The 17893-nt window shown below is 38.0% G+C and overlaps 1 pseudogene; it reads right to left on the bottom strand.

The window, feature by feature from the left end:
* Positions 1–669: 669 nt before the first annotated feature.
* LOC130854892 (elongation factor 1-alpha 1-like) lies at positions 670–2000 on the bottom strand (annotated as a pseudogene).
* Positions 2001–17893: the final 15893 nt, after the last annotated feature.

Below are 17893 nucleotides of genomic sequence, written 5' to 3'. Positions count from 1 at the left end.
ATAGAACTACGTGAAGTTAAATACTTTCTATAACATGAGTTTTAATATTGCAGAACTTTGACCCTCTTATAAGGTAACTCACATAACATTACAAGTTACTCTCTGCTTTTCTATCCAAAGAAATATGAAGTATTACAAATGATGGATCACATCTGTAACATTTCACTGTGTATTTTAGTCAGCTTACGAGGCAATCCTTTCTATTGGATGTAGATGAGAAAAAAAAAAAAAAAAAAACAATGATAAACTTCAATCCCTGCCCTGAAAATAGTGAGTTAACTCTGAAATAAATTGTTTCAGTGAATGGAACACCAGATATAGGTCACAGGCAAATTTTTCCCTTAAGTCTTTTTCCTGAGGAATTTTATGAAAAGTTTTGGTGTTGGCCAAAAGAAGACACAGGCTTATTATTCAACTTTGTTTTAATGGGATTCAACATTCTATGAAAGATTTTGGTTAAGATATTTCCATTAAAAGTACTGATTTAAAAATCTAACAACTTAAAACGTACACATCAAAAAGTGGTCCACAAAATGTGAAACCTTCTTTCTGAAGGTTTTACAATGCATTAATATCATTCTCCAGCCTTTTATTATTAAACTTAAGTGGCCAAATGAGACAAACAGTTCTGAGCTATACTTCCACAACCAATTAAGATAGAGCAGTGTTCTATTCATTTAGCCATCTGATTTTTCTGAGTAGATTCGATTTGCTGACCTCGCCAGCTCCAATAGCCTTCTTGGCCACTGTTGTGATGACATCCACGGCAACTGTCTGCCTCGTATCATGAACAGCAAAATGACCCAGAGGAGGACAGTCAGAGAGACTCTCATCATACGTAATTTTGTCACAAACCCCCTCAGTGATGGCAGCATCACTAGATTTCAAAATTTGGACCATCTTCCAGCTTCTTACCAGAAAAGCAATCAATCTTCTTCTTCTGCCTGGCAAACTTAACAAGCAATGTAAGCAGTGTGACAGTCCAGCTCAAGTGTATAGCCTTGAGCTGATTTGGCCTGGATGGTTCTGGATAATCACCTGAGAAATGAAGCCAGCTGCTTCCCTTAGTAAGTCATTTTTGCTGTCACCAGCCACACTGTCACAATAAACATCTTTGATAGACATGTTTGTGACATTGAAGACCATGCTGTCCCTAGGCAAAGTTTCACTCAAAGTTTCAAAAAATTTTACTTCAGTTGCAATGCTGACTTGGACAAAATTGGTCATCATGCCCAGTCTAGTCTCAGCTCACAGGGATTATACCAATAACACCAATTTTGTAGACAATCTGGAGGGACAGACAAAAGGGCTGTCAGTTACATGAGTTGTTTGCAGGATGCAATACAGAGCTTCAAGCAGTGTAGTTCCACTGGCATGTCATCCTCATGGTAAAACACCATCTCTTGAACCAAGCTACTTTAGCACTTAGCTCCAGTACATTGCCACCATTCCAACCAGAAATTGGCACAAATGCTACTGTGTTGAGGTTATAACCACTTTTCTTAATGTAGATGCTGACTTCCTCATATCTCTTCTGGCTGTAGAGTAGCTGGGTAGAATCTATCATGTTAACATCAAAAATTAATTGATTCAAATCTAGCATGTAAGCCAGTAGGGCATGATGATGGGTCCACACATTCTTAGAGAAACCAGCTTCAAATTCAGAAATATCAGCAGCAACACTGTCAGCCTGAGATGTGCCTGTGACCATGTTTTTGATAAAATCTCTGTGTGCTAAAGCATCATGATGGTCATATAATACTTGCTGATCTCAAATTTCCATGAGGAGAGATCAATGGTGATATCATATTCCCATCCAGCTTTATGTCTTTCCAAGACCCAGGCATACTTGAGGGAGACGTTTACCATCTTAGCAGACTCATTCTAAAATGTCTTGATGGACGTTTTTTGATTCCATCACATTTGTATATCAAATGGCCAGTGATAACAATATTGATGAGTCTTATCCCATTTTGCCTCCTACTAGTATTGTTTTTCATGACATGTGTGTTCTGGTGGCAAACTCATCACAAAAAGGAAGTGATTCATTTTTAGTTGAGTAAATTATACAGTACTTTGGTAGCCTTTATATATCAGCTTTATATATCAGAATAAGGACATGGCCCTTTTCCATGAAATAATACTGCCTGTTCTCTGAATGTACGGATTTTGTAAACTGCTTTTAGGAAAGCATGGTACAGTAAGTCTTACTATGTTATGTTTCTTATATATCTATATATTTTTTATACATCTTTATTGGAGTTCAATTGCTTTACAATGTTGTGTTAGTTTCTGCTGTACAACAAGGTGAACCATCTTATGTTTACATAAATTATAAAAATGAAAAAAAACAAAATGTTTTACAGTCTGTATTTATTTTACCATAATTTTGTTTTTGCCTACTTGCTACAAACAATAAAACAAACAAAAGGAACTGATGTCTGAAAGTCATCACTCTCAGTCATTTTAGGTAATAAAGACAGAGGCAGTTCCCCATTGAGTGTTGCATTAAGAGGGGGTTTCTAAAATAGAGTCAGAGGGGGTGAGATTCCAGTTCTTATCTTGTTTAAGCTCACTGTAGGAACTAGTTAATTTTGTCTGCTCAATATCCATTTGCCTTTCTTCTCATACCTCAGTTTTCCTTTAGGGAATCTACACACCATCCGTCATTCTTGCTCTCAGTCAATATAATTGAGTTGAGGCTAACCCTGACCCCTGGCTCCAGAGACAGAAATCTGCCCAAGGCTAGGCCAACCAGAAAGATTTATTGATTAAAGCCTTGACTCCTGTCCTAAATTGAACCAGTTGAGTAAATCCCAGGGCCCATGATGGTGCTTTGGGAAAAGGGGTACCCTCATTCTGGGGGGGTTGCTGAACTGGTTAGGTGTAAACCTGGAGCTCATGGTGGCCCTCTTGCCACAATACAGGGAAAAATAAAAATAATGAGACAAATTCCTAATGACATGAGTCATGCCTGAAGTCTGAGCTACTCCAATTCTTCTTCAAAGGGAGCTCATCAACAGAGGGCTGGTGATTTCTCAATCTGTGTTGGTGAGAACTATGGATTCTTACTTCCAGATATTACCATGACTAGAATATAAAGGAGTTTTGTTTAAAAAAAAACTTTCTGAGTATTGTTGGTTCTAAAATTGTCACTCATTGCTTCTAAAAGTAAGTTCTCATTATTAATGTGGGGCTCTACAAAAAATTTTCCCTAAAACACACATACACTAGATGAGGAAGCAAGTGCTTATTTTAATGGCAGTGAGAGTGTCCATTAAAGATTTATATTTATTAAATCCAATTTCTACAAATATCATATTTTTAGTAAAGAAATGTAAGTAAGGCAGTGAAAAAAATCAAATACCTAAAAATATTTAAAACTGCTGTGGAACATGTTACACAATCAATGAAAAAGAATTATACAGTGTGTGGTTCCTTAAACTGTTGATTAAGAAATCCTAGAGGTCCATAGAGTTACCGCAAGAAGCTGAGATGCAGACTAATCTACATATGATAATTTATAGGCTGAATAAAAATAAACAACCCACTTTCATTTTTATTTTGTTTCAATTGTAACATATACTACACATTTATTCTCTTTTATTTTCTCAGTCAACAAATACAATACTTAAGACTATTTTTATGAGGTGATCTGTGATATTTTTATATCTTTGAAAAGGTTCTTATAATTGAAAAGTTTAGACAATCATCAATATATTAAAAATGTTATTTTACCTCCCTGAGTGCAGGGTTTTTTCTCTATGAATGGAAATTTTACTATTTACCATGTAGACATGTAGTGGATGTCGAGGGAATTTGATAAATGTTAATTTCCTTAATTGTTGTTCCACACATGTACCAAAAGTCTGTTTTTTCTTTGTAAGATAAATTGTCAAGTTAAAATCAAATTTATCAGTTCACAATTCTGATTTCTTAAACAAATCAGTAGAAAGAGGACTAATTGGGAAAGGTCAAACTGCTAGCAGAAATTACTGTTGAAGAGGAGCAAAAGAATGACAGAATTATAGTTCAGTATGTATTTGATAGTTATAATACTAAGCCTAAACATTAAAAGAGGTCATTAAAACATGTTAATTTATGTTTATTTGCACTAAAAAATATCAACCAGAAAAGTAAAAGCCTGAGTGAGACTCTAAGCTTCATGCACATTCTCTCCTATAATTCTTACAACAAACTTTTATGTTGTAAGTGAATACTTAATATTATTCCTATTTTATAGATGAGGAATGTTATGAAATTTGCTCAAGGTTACAGAGCAAGTATGTGGTGAGGCGGACTTTAACTACACTTTCTTTCATTTAGGAAATCTTGTCCAAATCTACTATGAGACATTGTCCCCTGAATTGGTTCAGATGCATTCTGGACAATAGTACAATCTGGGATTTGAGGTGGGAAGAGGCAAGGAACTGACTCCTCTCCTCCCTTCCCCCAAGAAAACATGCCCATCTTTCCTTCCTTGTTCATCAAATTTGAGCATTAAGCATTCCTCTCCTCTCTTTCATGGTGAGCAGTTTCCTATAAATTTCTCCCAGCCCATGTTCTGTGAATGTTTCCATCTCTAGAGACATCAATTTAAGAGCATCTAGACAGCTCTGGCTTTTCTGATATTGTCAAACAGCCTGAGTCTATCTTTCCTATGAAATATTTATTTTAAGATAGCAGAGGGAAACTTCCCAGACATGTAGAGAGAAATAGGACTCCTAAGGCACATTTTCCAGCATAATTCTCTGAAGTAAAAATTGATCTATGATAGAGCCCTGTAATTAAGTGGCAATTAATTGCTAATTCCTCTGAGGAATGCCAGTGGCATAGCCCAGGATGTGAAAAACGTTAGCAGAGTTAAGACTAACACAGCCTAGACTTTTTCTCTTTTCTTCATTGATTACCAGCTTAGATGGTTGTCATGGTTGAATAGGTAGACTCAAGTCTGAAAGAGTACTTGGCCTACATTGTTCTTAATGAACTGTCTTAATAGCACATTCCTCTCTTGAGAACCTTACTGCTTCTTGGAGCCAAATTCTGCTACTTTTGTGAGCATTGATTAGACACACTTACTCAGTAATCTCGTGTACATGTAACTGAGCAGGACCCTATGAGAACTTCCCAAGATAGACCTCCACCTGCCTTTTGTCTCTAGAAAAACTTTAGTCAAAGAATAAATTTAACCAGAGAAGTGAGAACATGCAGAAAGGAAAACAGTCAAGCAAGACAAAGTAGTAATACTTTAGCCATTAAAAAAATTCGAGGACCATTAGTTCTTCCTCAGGAACTGTAGATAATATTCTGAGCCATGTCCTTTGAGCTGTTTTGCAGATACTGAGACCCCCACCAGGTGGAAGAAGTTAACTGTATGCTGCCCACAAGCATGTAGACCCCAGACTGGTTGGACCCAAAAGGTTGAAGATGCTGACTCCCAATTACCTCACCATCAACCAATCAGAAGAATGTCCATGAGCTGGTCACTCCCTGCTCCTTGAACACTGTAAGACTCCTCACTGACCCCCGCAGCGTGGGTCAAAAAGTCTTAAGGGCATTAACCCACTGTGGCTGCCTTTGCCTGGCAAAGCAATAAAAACTACTCTTTTATGCTTCACCCAAAACTCTGTCTCCGAGTTTCTATTTGGCACCAGTGAACAGAGGCCAAGTTTCAGAAATGTATACAACACTTGACTGACGATAAATATGTATTTGCATGGGCAAAGAATTTCAGGAATAATTGGATTCTGAAACCACAGCTACTAATGCAGAAAAGCCTTTGGGAGAATGGACCATCCAGAGAGTAATCTTTGCTGATTAATAGCTGCTCACCTCTCAGTTTCACTCTGCAAGGGACTACCCTGGTAGTGCAATGGTTAAGAATCCACCTGCCAATGCAGGGGACACGGGTTCGAGCCCTGGTCCTGGAATATCCCACATGCCGAGGAGCAACTAAGCCCATGCGCCACAACTATTGAGCCTATGCTCTAGAGCCTGCGAGCCACAACTATTGAGCCCACATGCCAAAAGTACTGAAGCCCACACGCCACAAGTACTGAAGCCCACAGGCCTACAGCCTGTGCTCCACAACAAGAGAAGCCACCACAATGAGAAGCCTGCACACTGCAACAAAAAACAGCCTCCTCTCTCCAAAATAGACAAAGCCCGGGTGCAGCAATGAAGACCCAACTCAGCCAATAAATAAATGAATAAATAAGTAAAGAAATAAAATTTCACTCTGCATTGGTGTTGCTTGTCATTAAAAATCCTATCAATATTGTGCAAGTAGTCAATATTTTTGTTATTGTTCGGGAAATGATATAGATATATTATACAAATCATTTTTGGAGTAGCTGTTACTGGGGTATAAATGTTTCATTTCCACTTTTTCTTTTATGATATATTTAAGAAAACTTCTTCCTCTCACTATATTGATCTATCTTTTTTTCCCCTTTTTTCCTTCAAAGTAGGAGGGAGAGAGAGATTGATTCACATATTGCACCTGTGGTGACGTTCTTTCTTTCATTTCTGTGAGTCGGTGTAGGAAGAGGGTGGTTCAAACTGCTCTTACCAAATGGACATCACACTTTAAAAGAATGGCCCATTTATTCAGGGCCCTAGGGTTCTGTTATGAACTTCAATGTGCAAATGCCAGGATGTAGGAAAGAGGAGGCTTAAGAAAAGACTAGAGGATATTAAATATAACAACAAGATACAAAGGCCTATGAGGGAAGTGGAGGAGACAACTGCTGGCCTCAGATGTGAAAGAGGTATGATGGATTCAGTGAGTCTGCCTATGTGTGAAGGAGAAAAATTGAGTTTTGAAGTCGTGGGCTAAACCCTTGACCTCACCTACGTCAGCCACTTAAGTAGTATGGCAATAAGCTGAGTGCCTGGCTGATCAGGCCTGGGGTGGACCCTGTGACTGAAGATCCTACTCTCCATTCAGAGTGAATGCCCCTCCCAGCCCAAATCCTCAGGAGAGAGTTCAGATTCCTTACTGCAGCTGATGTGCTCACACCTGTGGAGCTCACAGGCATAAACCGGCCAGTTTTTTCTTCTTCTTATTTCTCTTCAGATACAACCACTGCATATCTTCTTGGACAAAAAGAATATGCAATTTATATGTAACTTTCACAACTCTGTCAGTTTTTAATTCAGCAAATGGTGTGAAAAGTGGAAAGAGTTCTTTACTTTCCTCATAGGATTATTCAGTTACAGATGACATAAGAAAATCCAGCTGTGCAGAAAAGGATATAATCTAGTCATATGACCCTGAGTGCTTGGAAAAGAAAAATGCATGGTGAAAACAAGAACATGCTTACCATTCTTCTAGTCCTGTACATAGTGTATGAGGGTAGGTTATTTATAATTTCTAGGTATCAATGTATGGGTTTGTAGTCAGGCTTTAACAATCCTGCAATCCTAGAAGGTTGCCTATTACTTCTCATAAATCAAGAGTATCAGTATGTTCATATTTCTTAGAGATAGGAAGTTTCATTTTAGATTCAGCTGCAGAGTGCATAGATAATAAAGTGTTCTCTGGGTGAATGTAAAAAAGTATTTAAGTGGCATACTTTATACAGTAAAAAAAAATAATGCTGTGTTCATTTGCACCCCAGGAAGCTCAATAGGTAATTAAGATTGCATCTCAGCTCCTTTTAAAACACATAATTCGTTTAGCATCTCTAATGCTCAAAAAAGTACTTTAATAGTGACATTGGAGAATGAAATTCTCACTTTAAGTTTGAAATCAAGGACATGGAAACATATCTCAGTTATTCTTAAAGTGTGACTTGAATAGAATCGTTTGGGACTCTTGTTAAAAGCACAGATTTCTGCACCTTGCTCCAAAATAATCAACGGTAGAAACAGACATAAAAAAAGAGATGATGATACCTAACACCAACTTCCTTAGATTTGTCTCATGTATTCCTGAAGGAGCTACCATTGTCTGAATTTGGGAAAATTTGAGCATTGAAATGAATAACCATATTGATGGGTTATAAACTGTTGAATTAATATAAATGAATATATACATAAATAGGGATAAGAGAAATTATACTTTACAAATGAATACCAAGTAATAAATATAGAAAAAAGTGATATAACTTGAAAAACCACCTCTTATACCTATTATAGAAATAATTAATTCGGTAAATGCTGAATTTATTGTGGGCTAAATGCTAAATTTGGCTGAGGAATGAGATATTTGCATGGCCCAAAGTATCTCCGTACAAAATATTTATTAATGCCAGAGAGGCTAGATCATCAGGTAGGACAGCTAGAAGTATATAGACTAGACCTTAAGGCAATAGCTTAGACCCAGACCCTGGACCAAATGGGAAGACAGGAATGCTGCATTCTTCCCAGGAGCGCACATCTTTGTTTTGATGGAGAGATAGCCAAGGAAACTCAAGAAGATGTGGGACTTCAACAGTTGTGTCAGGACATCAGAGTCCATCTTGAAGACTGACTCAAGTTCTCATCCCTGTAAACTGGGACCATGGAAGTTCCTGATTATGCCCTTCCTCTTCTAGGACTGGCCCAGGAATCAGGAGGCCTGAGGCTGGGTCTAGATGCAGGGAGCTGTGGAAGGCAGGGACCAGGGTTAGCTGAACCTGAATCACGAAATAGCCTATAGTCATCTTTATTACAATATTCACTTCCTAAGTGAGGGCAGCTGGGATCCCCAATTTTCCTCAAATAATACAGCACTTTTTCCTCCTGTTCCTTCTGAAGCCTCGTGCTCTTGGGGCCCTCTGGGAACATAGCAATGAAACTAAAGCATTTTGGTTATTTAGGGTTTTACATCACAATCATCAACTCTCTTTAGAATGTGTCATTTTTTAATCCCCAAAAAGAAAAAGTTGCACAGTTAGACAGTATTAAGAGCTATGTGTTTAAGGTTCCAATTTCGCCAAATATTCAAGGTTTGTCCATTGTCATAAAATGAATTAATCCGACCTGAGGCCAGCATTGGCCCCTATAACAGCCACTTCCCCATGCTGTTTCCCATACCATCCACTCCCCTCTTTTGAACTTTCAGATTCAAAATCAAAACAAAAGATCAAATTTACAATCTCTGGATGGGTGAACTCACCGGAGCTCAGTAGCATATATACTGTACTTGTTCCTCGTTAAATTTCCCCCAGGGAAGATGAAATAAAAGAAGTGCACATGACAAAGTTATAAATCTAAATAAAAGGGCTTATTCTTAAGGATAATCTTTACAGATATTTGCAGCCAATATAAAACCTAGACAGACAAGTTTTGTTGAGAATAGCGATGATGTCTACAAAGGCCTTTTTGGATTTGAGGTGTAATGGCCCACAGTGTAATAACAATGTAGACACCTTAAAAACAGGAATTAATAATGCCTGGAATGTTTTGCAAGACTAAGAAAGCCAAAGGTATTGAAGAAAGCAATGGGAAATAAAATGAATAGATCAAAATCTTATTCTAAATCAGCTTTCAGGTTTAAGCCTCTTGACAGATGTGGTTCACACAATACTCTGTTTCACGGCACTGATATTATTTTTAAGGTTGAAAGGATGTCTTTAAGATATTCCACCTAATCCCTGTGTTCCCAACTGTTTTCTTGTTCATAAAAACTTAGAAGCTGTCTGCACTCTCTCTTTTGGAAAAGTCAGCACAGGTCTGTTGGCGACAAAACCGCGGAACACAATATCCTTAGAAAAACGTGCTATGGCAAAGCTCCTGGTTATAGGGTGTAATCTTGCCTTGGTTCAGTTAGAGACTTTTCTCAGTGTTGAGAAGCATAGCCAAAGGGGAGCAGGCATTTCCTTTAATTAAAAAATGGCTGTGAACTGAAGGAGTCATTTAATCATGTGGAACTAAGTAGAGAGACTAGACTGTGTTTATCTCTAGCAGAAAAACAAGCTGCAAGTGAATGCAAAACATTTCAGGACATAGGTAAACTAAGGATCGTTTCATGAAATAACATATTAGGATCACATTCCACAAATATATTTATATTGTTAGTACCTTGTTCTTATAATCCCCATAAAATTCACTTGAATTTTTTGCAATCTGTATGCTTCAGCAGATAAGCTCCAAATCTTCCCCAAACAGATCCTTTTCTTAACAGCTAAAGTCACTTGGAACTCAGAAAAGTCAGAGTTTTTGATTTGTGAATTCTGGGTCTCCCACTAGCTAGGAGACCGTAAACAAACCACAAGAGCTTCCTGAATCTTATTATAATGTTTTTCTGTAAATGGGATGTAAGGATTAAGTAATAAGAAGATAATTTTGTCTTTGCATAAGGACAGAGATAGATTTCTTCTCTCCCCCCCTTTCTGGCCAAGGTTAACTCCCTCAATGGTCTGCTACTCTAGATGACAAGCCACCCTTCTGATGGCTCATGCTAGAATTTCATGTGTAATGCCTAGAGGGAGGCTTTCTCCCACTGTTTGCAAGATTCTGTAAGATCACAAGGTGTTTGTGTGAGAACACACACTGAAAAGGGGCTGCCCTTCAGGGGAGAGCAAGAAGACCAGAAGATTTTAAAAGGCTTGGTAAGGATGTCTACACTAAGCAGCTTCCAGACACCAAGATTCTGTGGATAAATGCAATTTCAAATAACATAGAAGAGGGTAAACGTCTGGTTGCCAATTTTTGTTATTAAAAAGCATAATCAAAAACACAAACAAAAAACCATACATCTTTATTGGTATTTCATAATTCAAAACCATTTTAATACCAAAAGCTTTCGGAAGACACACATTTGAAGGAGAAAAACTTTCTTTTGAATGAAATAAATTTACGTAATAAAGGCATTGCACTACCTATATTTGATTTATTTTACTACAGACTAATGGAAACCCTGTGGAGAAAAACATGGGCCTGTAGGTAGACATTTTGAAATCATTATTCTGAGGAAACTATGTTTCACAAAACGAAAGCTAGCTTACTGATGGAAATGCCTGTCAGTAATTTTTAAGCTTGGTTGTAAATGGGTGTTTGAGAGTCTATCTATTTATCCTATATAAAACCTCTTTCTTTTGTTATTATCTGATCTTGGTACATGCCTTTTGTGGCTAATAGTGGTAGACCTGTCTTCTAAAACACTAGAAATTCAGCTTAAGGTAGCTTCCACATTTGTGGCTGTGTCAAGGGACGCAAAAAAAAATATTGACTGAAACCAAATGTGTTCGAACATAATGTAACTTTCTTAGACATAGAGAATCTATTGGGTCAGATGCAGTCAGTTCTTACAAGGCTAGCCACAGCCTCATACAACACCCTAAATATCCTACTATACTTATTTGGGCAGCTGTATCACTAAACCCAAGTGGGTAATATCCCAATTTGATTAATGTTCTTGATGTCATTTTTCTTACTATAGTCACTCGCTATACAAATGATGCATATTGCAAGCCATGGTTCAAAGCATTGCTGCCTTTCTATGACTGTCTAAATGAAAAGCAAACTGAGAGAGAAAGAACTGAGAGATAATAGCTTTATAAAACCACTAAAGAATCCTTCTATAAAAAGATTTTCATTAGAAAGTAGATGCTAGTAAAGAGAAAGATGAATCTTAAATACTATAATTTAGAATATCAACAGAACGAGAGCTAATCTGGAGTCTACAAAAAGTAAATGGGGATTCACAGACATTCCCAGAAGGCAATGCATACCAGGATTATAATGTCTTCTATGCACCACAGCTTTTTAAGTCCCTTTTCTATTGTAAGGATAAAATATGGTATTATAAGGATATATAAAAGTGAAGAATGGGGCTAGTGAAATTTGGACATTGGGATAATATTCAAATAGTGCTTAATGAAAATAACTTTTACAATTTCTATTTTTTTATTTGTTTTATTTAGTGTATTTTATTTATTCAATACACTGCTACCTCTCTTTTCCTTCCGTCACATGTCATTCTGTAAATACGCAATAATACATAATTATTCATTAGTGAATACTCTGAAATTACTTACTTATGCTAATTACTATTGAAAGACAAATCCTAAAAGCCTAATGTAGAACAAGTCTGCTTATTACCTACAATTACATCCGGTTTCACCTGAGTGATTGTAATTAAATGTCATTGAATAATACATGATACTACTCCTTTTTCCTTCAACTCTAACCTGTGCTAGTGGTTTATCTGCATTGCGACCTATCCAGTTGAAGGATTTATTATTGCACAAAACTACTTAGCAATGATTGAATAGAATTTAAATCTTAAACACTAATTAGAAAGAAAACATAGAGTGTCAAATATGGAGGGTTTTTTTTTTTCCCAAAATAAAATCTACTTTTCCCTAATAGGTTTAAAAAGGCATTTACTAAACCATACATCTCATAAAGTTAATAAGATATTATTGGGAGACAGTTTGCATGTTGGGGAGCTACGAATCCCGTGGGAGAAGCATGTTGACTCACTGCCACTGTATCCTTTGTTAAAGCAGTCTGGAATTAAACTTGAATTTTTATGAAGGAGACACTGCTAATGCAATATGAATTCTGCTAAGCCAAGTTCATTTCCCAGCACACTGCCCTCATTAGATTAAAGAACTTAAGTTTAGCTGAGAGCTCAAGAATTGAACACTGGAACAATAACATGAGCTACGATAAAAGAATGTGGTGGAATCTGTTGTTTTGATAGGGACTCCACGCCAATGGTTATGTTGGCTTCCGTTGCTAAAGTTCCACAAATGTGTCTTCAACCTCACTGGTTGTCCTGGGCTTCAGTTCCACATTCCAATTTCTTGTTTAGACACTGTCCTATCAGGAACTTAAAATCAATATACCTAATGTTGAATTTATCATCTTCCATCCAACTCAGCAAATTCTCCCAATCTGCTTTCTAAAGGACCTGTTCTAGCCTTTCAATGAAGTATAAACAGTGTACCCTGGCAATTAAGAACTTCAGCATCAGCACCCCTCAATTTTTTTTTTTTTTACCATGTTCCTCTGTTCTAGTCACTGCTGCTTTTTGTTTTGTTTTGTTCTTTGTTACTAACGCCTTTAACAATCTGCGGACTCTTCCCCAGTATTTATAAACCCAGTATTTTTTACAACATTGTTAAGGAGCTCAAGGATATGTAAAAAGCCACAAACAAGCCTCCTAAGAGTCATGCTTTCCAGGTTAAACATTCTTCTGACCTTCCTGTAAAACTAGACCATTTGATGTTTCCTTCGTATTCATTGTAGCTCCCTGATACTGAGCTCTTGTAATGTTGTCCCCCGACCTCACCAGCTAACCCCCTCCCTCACACCCACCCATTCTTCAACGTCTGTCTCAATGTCACATCCATAAATAGGTATGAGGGTGAGTCAAAAATTATCCTCACTCTGGCTGCAGAATTTATAGAAGTTTTAATATAACTGGAGTGCGGATAATTTTTGACTCACCTTTGTATTTGTTGGCGATTTTGACTACCTAGCATCCATCCTCCCTTATGCTGGCAATGGTATCATTCTTTTGGTGGAGATACTCACTCCTCCCTCATGGAGTTCATAGCCCTCCTCCGGGAAGGGTTCCTGATTGACTTAAACCAACTAGCACATTCAATCCCTTTGGCCATAGAGGTTGATTGATGAATAGATACATGTCTGAGATGCTAGCAGATGTTTGATGGGGGTTTCTGGGAAAGTAGCTTCATTACTCTTTGGTGGAGATCCTCTTTTTCTATTGGAAATTAGAAAAGAAGCATATAATTCTTCCACATTCTGATGCTGCCATCTTAAAACTACAAGGAACGCAGATTTAGGCTTAAGCAGACACACCAGAAGTCAAGAGGAATGTGGGGAGAAACTAGGTCTTGAGTGACATTGTTGAGCCACTAGACCATGACTGACTAGAAGCCTACCCTTTGCCAGGATTTTACATTGATATTATTCAATAAACTTTCTGTATCATTTGAGTTAGTTTGAGACAGGTTTTCTGTTGCTTGCAAAATAAAGATTCCTAAAATACAGAAACAGTCTTGTTTTTCCTTTTTAGTACACTGTGACATTTTGTTGGTTCAATTTTTGTGTCACTTGTTCTAATCTATATGTAATAGTATATGTGTCTTGTTTTCTATCTGGCAAGAAGTTCAGGCCTGCAAAACTATACAACAAGCATGTCTTTATCATTCATTTCATCTTGCCTGGGACCTTGCGTATCCATTATTTCTTTATATATTAAATGTTAGCTTCAGAATGTTTCAGACACTGTGCTAAACATAGAGAACAAGAACCCAAAGGGCAATCACTTGGTAGCAAGCCAGCCCCAAACTTAGTGGTTTAAAATGGTGATCATATATTTTGCTAACAAATGTGTAAATTGACCAGGGTTTTTCAGGGGCAATATGTCTTTCCTCTAAACAGTATCAGCTGAGCTGGAGGGATCACTTCCAAGATAATGCACTTACATGGCTGGCAAGTTGGTGCTGGCTATCAGCTGAGAGCACAGTGAACCTTGATTTCTCACTATGTATATTTCCTCATGGTGCTACTCCGGCTTCCTTGCATTATGGGGGCTTGGATCCAAAAGCAATTGTTATAAAAGACAGGAAGTGGAAGCTGCTAGTTTCTTAAGGCCTAGATCTGGAACCTGAAACAATGTTGCTTCTTCTGTAACACAATGGTCCAAAATGGTTGCAGATCCTGTCAAAATTCAAAAGGAGGGAAAAGTAAATCCCATCTCCCAGTAGAAATGTCAAAGTATTTGTGGCCATCTCTAATGGACAACAATGATATATAGGATATGGTCTTTTACCTTATGGAAATCAGGCTCAGTGGGGATGAGAATGAGACATGAGACATACAGACATGAGAATATGAATATGAAGTAGTACGGGCTCCAATACAGATAGATAGTGTTAAGGAATGATTGGTGTTCCTCCAAAATCCATATATTTAAGCTCTAACTTTTGATGTTTTCTGTATTTAGAGACAGCACCTTTAGGAAGGCAATTAATGTTAAAGGAAGTCACAAGGGTAGGGACTTAATCCAATAGGGCTTGTGTCCTTATAAGAAGAGGAAGGAATACCAGATCTCTCTCTCTCTCTCCCCCCCCGCCACCCCCGTGAGTGCACAGAGGAGTCCTTGTGAGAACAGAGCAAGAAAGTGGCCATCTACTAGCCAGGAAGAGAGGTCTCACTAGAAACCAACTTTGACAGGACCTTGATCTTTGTCTTCTAGCCTCCAGGACTGTGGGAAAAAAATTTCTGCTCTTTAGGCCACTCAGTTTGTGGTATTTTTTTATAGCAGCCCTAGGGTACTAATAATGATAGATAGAAGATAAATATCAATAGATGATAGATAGATAGATAGATAGATAGATAGATAGATAGATAGATAGGGTACAGGCAGCATGTCCTACCCAGACTTTGTCTGGGTAAAGTCAGAGGAAGGCTGTCACATTATACAACTCCAGGGGATATTATTTATATAAAGCACTTGTGAATTATCTCCCTGGAGCTGTGCCATGTTGCAGCCCTGGGACACAGGAGATGTTACTGAGAAGGAGAAGTTTTAATTAAGACTGGAAGTTTAAATTAGTTGTTCATGGAAAGATAAGGTAAGAAAGGCATTCTAGGCAGAAGTCAGAACTTGTGAAAAGTCATAGGTACATGAAACAAGGAGGCATTTTTTAAGAAACCAGGTTGTTTTCCAAGGTGAGAGCAGAAGGCACGTGGGAGCCTTTCTGCAGGCAGCATCTGTGAACCAGACTGAATGACCTGTTGCTGTTTTTGTTATTGCTTTTTGCCTAGTTTTGCTCAAAACAAAACAAAACAACGGCAAGGTGATCCAGATTTCCCTCCTTATCTCATTCTCTATGCCGAGCTGGTCTTCAAGTCTTATCATTTCTTACTTTCTAATAACCACCACTTTATCATGTTACTTTCAATTCCTACTAGCACTTTCTTACTCACAGTTGGAATTTTGCAGAACTCATAAGTAGATAGTTTTTACTCCTACTCTGTCCCCACTTCTGACCTAATTCAAAGAGTATAATTAGTTTGGTTGAGTATTTTTAGAAGTGTTCTGGCAATCAGTGTGATTACTGCTGACTTTTAAGTGGTCTGATAGGGATAAAAAACAGTTTACCAAGTCTTGAATATAAAGTGAGGTTTTAAGCAGCACATGATTTAAATGGCTGTTATTTTAAAGAATGAAAGATGGCAGTAGATTGTTGGGGCCCAGGGAAGGCCACCCTGAAGTATGCCTCAATGGCATATGGATTATTTTGAATTAAAGGTACTTATAATGAGCAACGTGAGAGGGACAATTTGACCCTCCTCTCTGTCCCTCTGAAAGCAGGAAATAAATCTCCTATGCGACAGGTACACTCCCTGCATCTAGAGGTAGAAGGACATCCTTATTGCCAGACATAGAGAATTTGGGGTGAAGAAGCTTTATAAATAAAACTTAATACTTCTTTAATTTACTACCCCAAGCCCAAAGTCCGTTTAGATTTTTCACTAGTTAAGCACCCAAAGCCTAAGTTTCTTTATCCTGTCAATTTCTCACAAAAGTACTGTTTCTTTGTCTAAAAAGCATAAAAGCTGACTCCTTTGGCTGCTTTTATAGGTCCCATTTCTATGAGACCTCTGTGTGCACGAATTAAAATTTGTTTCTTTTTCTGCTGCTGCTGTCTTGTGTCTATTTTATTATTAGTCTGGTCACAAGAACTCAAGAAGAGTAGGGGGGAAGTATTTCCCTTTTCAACAAGGTAATTTTGATTTAGCTGTATTTAGTAGAAGAGAAGACTTAAGAAGTGGTATGCCACAGGTTTGCCCACTCCTCCTTTTTTGGTTCTACTTTGGGAGAATACACCTTTTCATATATGTATATATTCTGAGCAATATAAAAATCCTGTTTCAGTTATTAAGCCATTTTCTCTCAGTGTCAAACCTACCTCTGGGACAGAGCAGTGCATTAAATCAAGTCTTCTTGATTGATAAGACCGTAATCAACCTGAATCTAATTCCCCTTTATCTTTCTGAAGGTTTGCATTAGCTGCAAACCACAAATTTGCTTTGCCAACTCAATTCTTGTTAGTTTCCAACAACAGAGGGCTCTAGAATGAGGCTGGAAAGCTGCAGGAGAAAGAACGCCCACCCCCGCCCCGCTTGCTTCCTACCTGTCTGCTGGTGTTTCTCCTGAGCATCGCTGTCACCTTGATTCTTCATTTTGGCACTAGCAGTGCCATCCTAAAGCAGCAGCTGTGGCCAACGTGTGGTTTTCCATTCACCAAACCCACCTTGCCGTGCCTACTCAAAGACACAAGCACGTCAGCTAGCACTACCTCCTCAGGGGGCTGTCCCAGGCCACTGGCTCTCTCCTCTAAATTGCTAAATTGTCGTAATTCCAGCTTCTCTCTGTCCTTTGTGCTCTGAGCGCTAGAGGTGGTAACTGCTTCCTTCATTTGCAAGTTCATACTTGAGTTCTCTTTTTACCCTTTCCGTTACCTGGTTAATAACTTTAAACCTAGTTAATTATTTGTTTTAACTTCTTAATGTTCAAATAACTGGTATATGACTCAAGGTTCAACCAAAGAAGAAACAGTAGGAGATATTTTATATACATATATGTAAACAAATTGGTTTACATGAATGTGGATGAGATGATGACTGGACAAGTCTGAAATCCACAGGGCATGTTGTCAGGAATGGCAGGCAGGAACCTGTGTACATGGGCTGAAATTGCTATCCACAGGCAGGATTTCTTCTTTGCCAAGGAAACCTCAGCTCTGCTCTTAAAGCCTTTCGACAGACTGAATCAGGCCTACCAAGATTTAGTCTCTGCTACTCAAAGTCAACCAATTATGGACTTTAATCACATCATCAAAATATCTTTAAACCATACATAGGTTGGTGTTTGATTGAATAACTGGTGACTGTAGCCCAGTCAAGTTGACACAGCCAA

This window comes from Hippopotamus amphibius, chromosome 6 (genome assembly GCF_030028045.1).
Source record: "Hippopotamus amphibius kiboko isolate mHipAmp2 chromosome 6, mHipAmp2.hap2, whole genome shotgun sequence".
Taxonomy (NCBI): domain Eukaryota; kingdom Metazoa; phylum Chordata; class Mammalia; order Artiodactyla; family Hippopotamidae; genus Hippopotamus; species Hippopotamus amphibius.
This window is presented reverse-complemented; position numbering and strand designations above follow the sequence as displayed.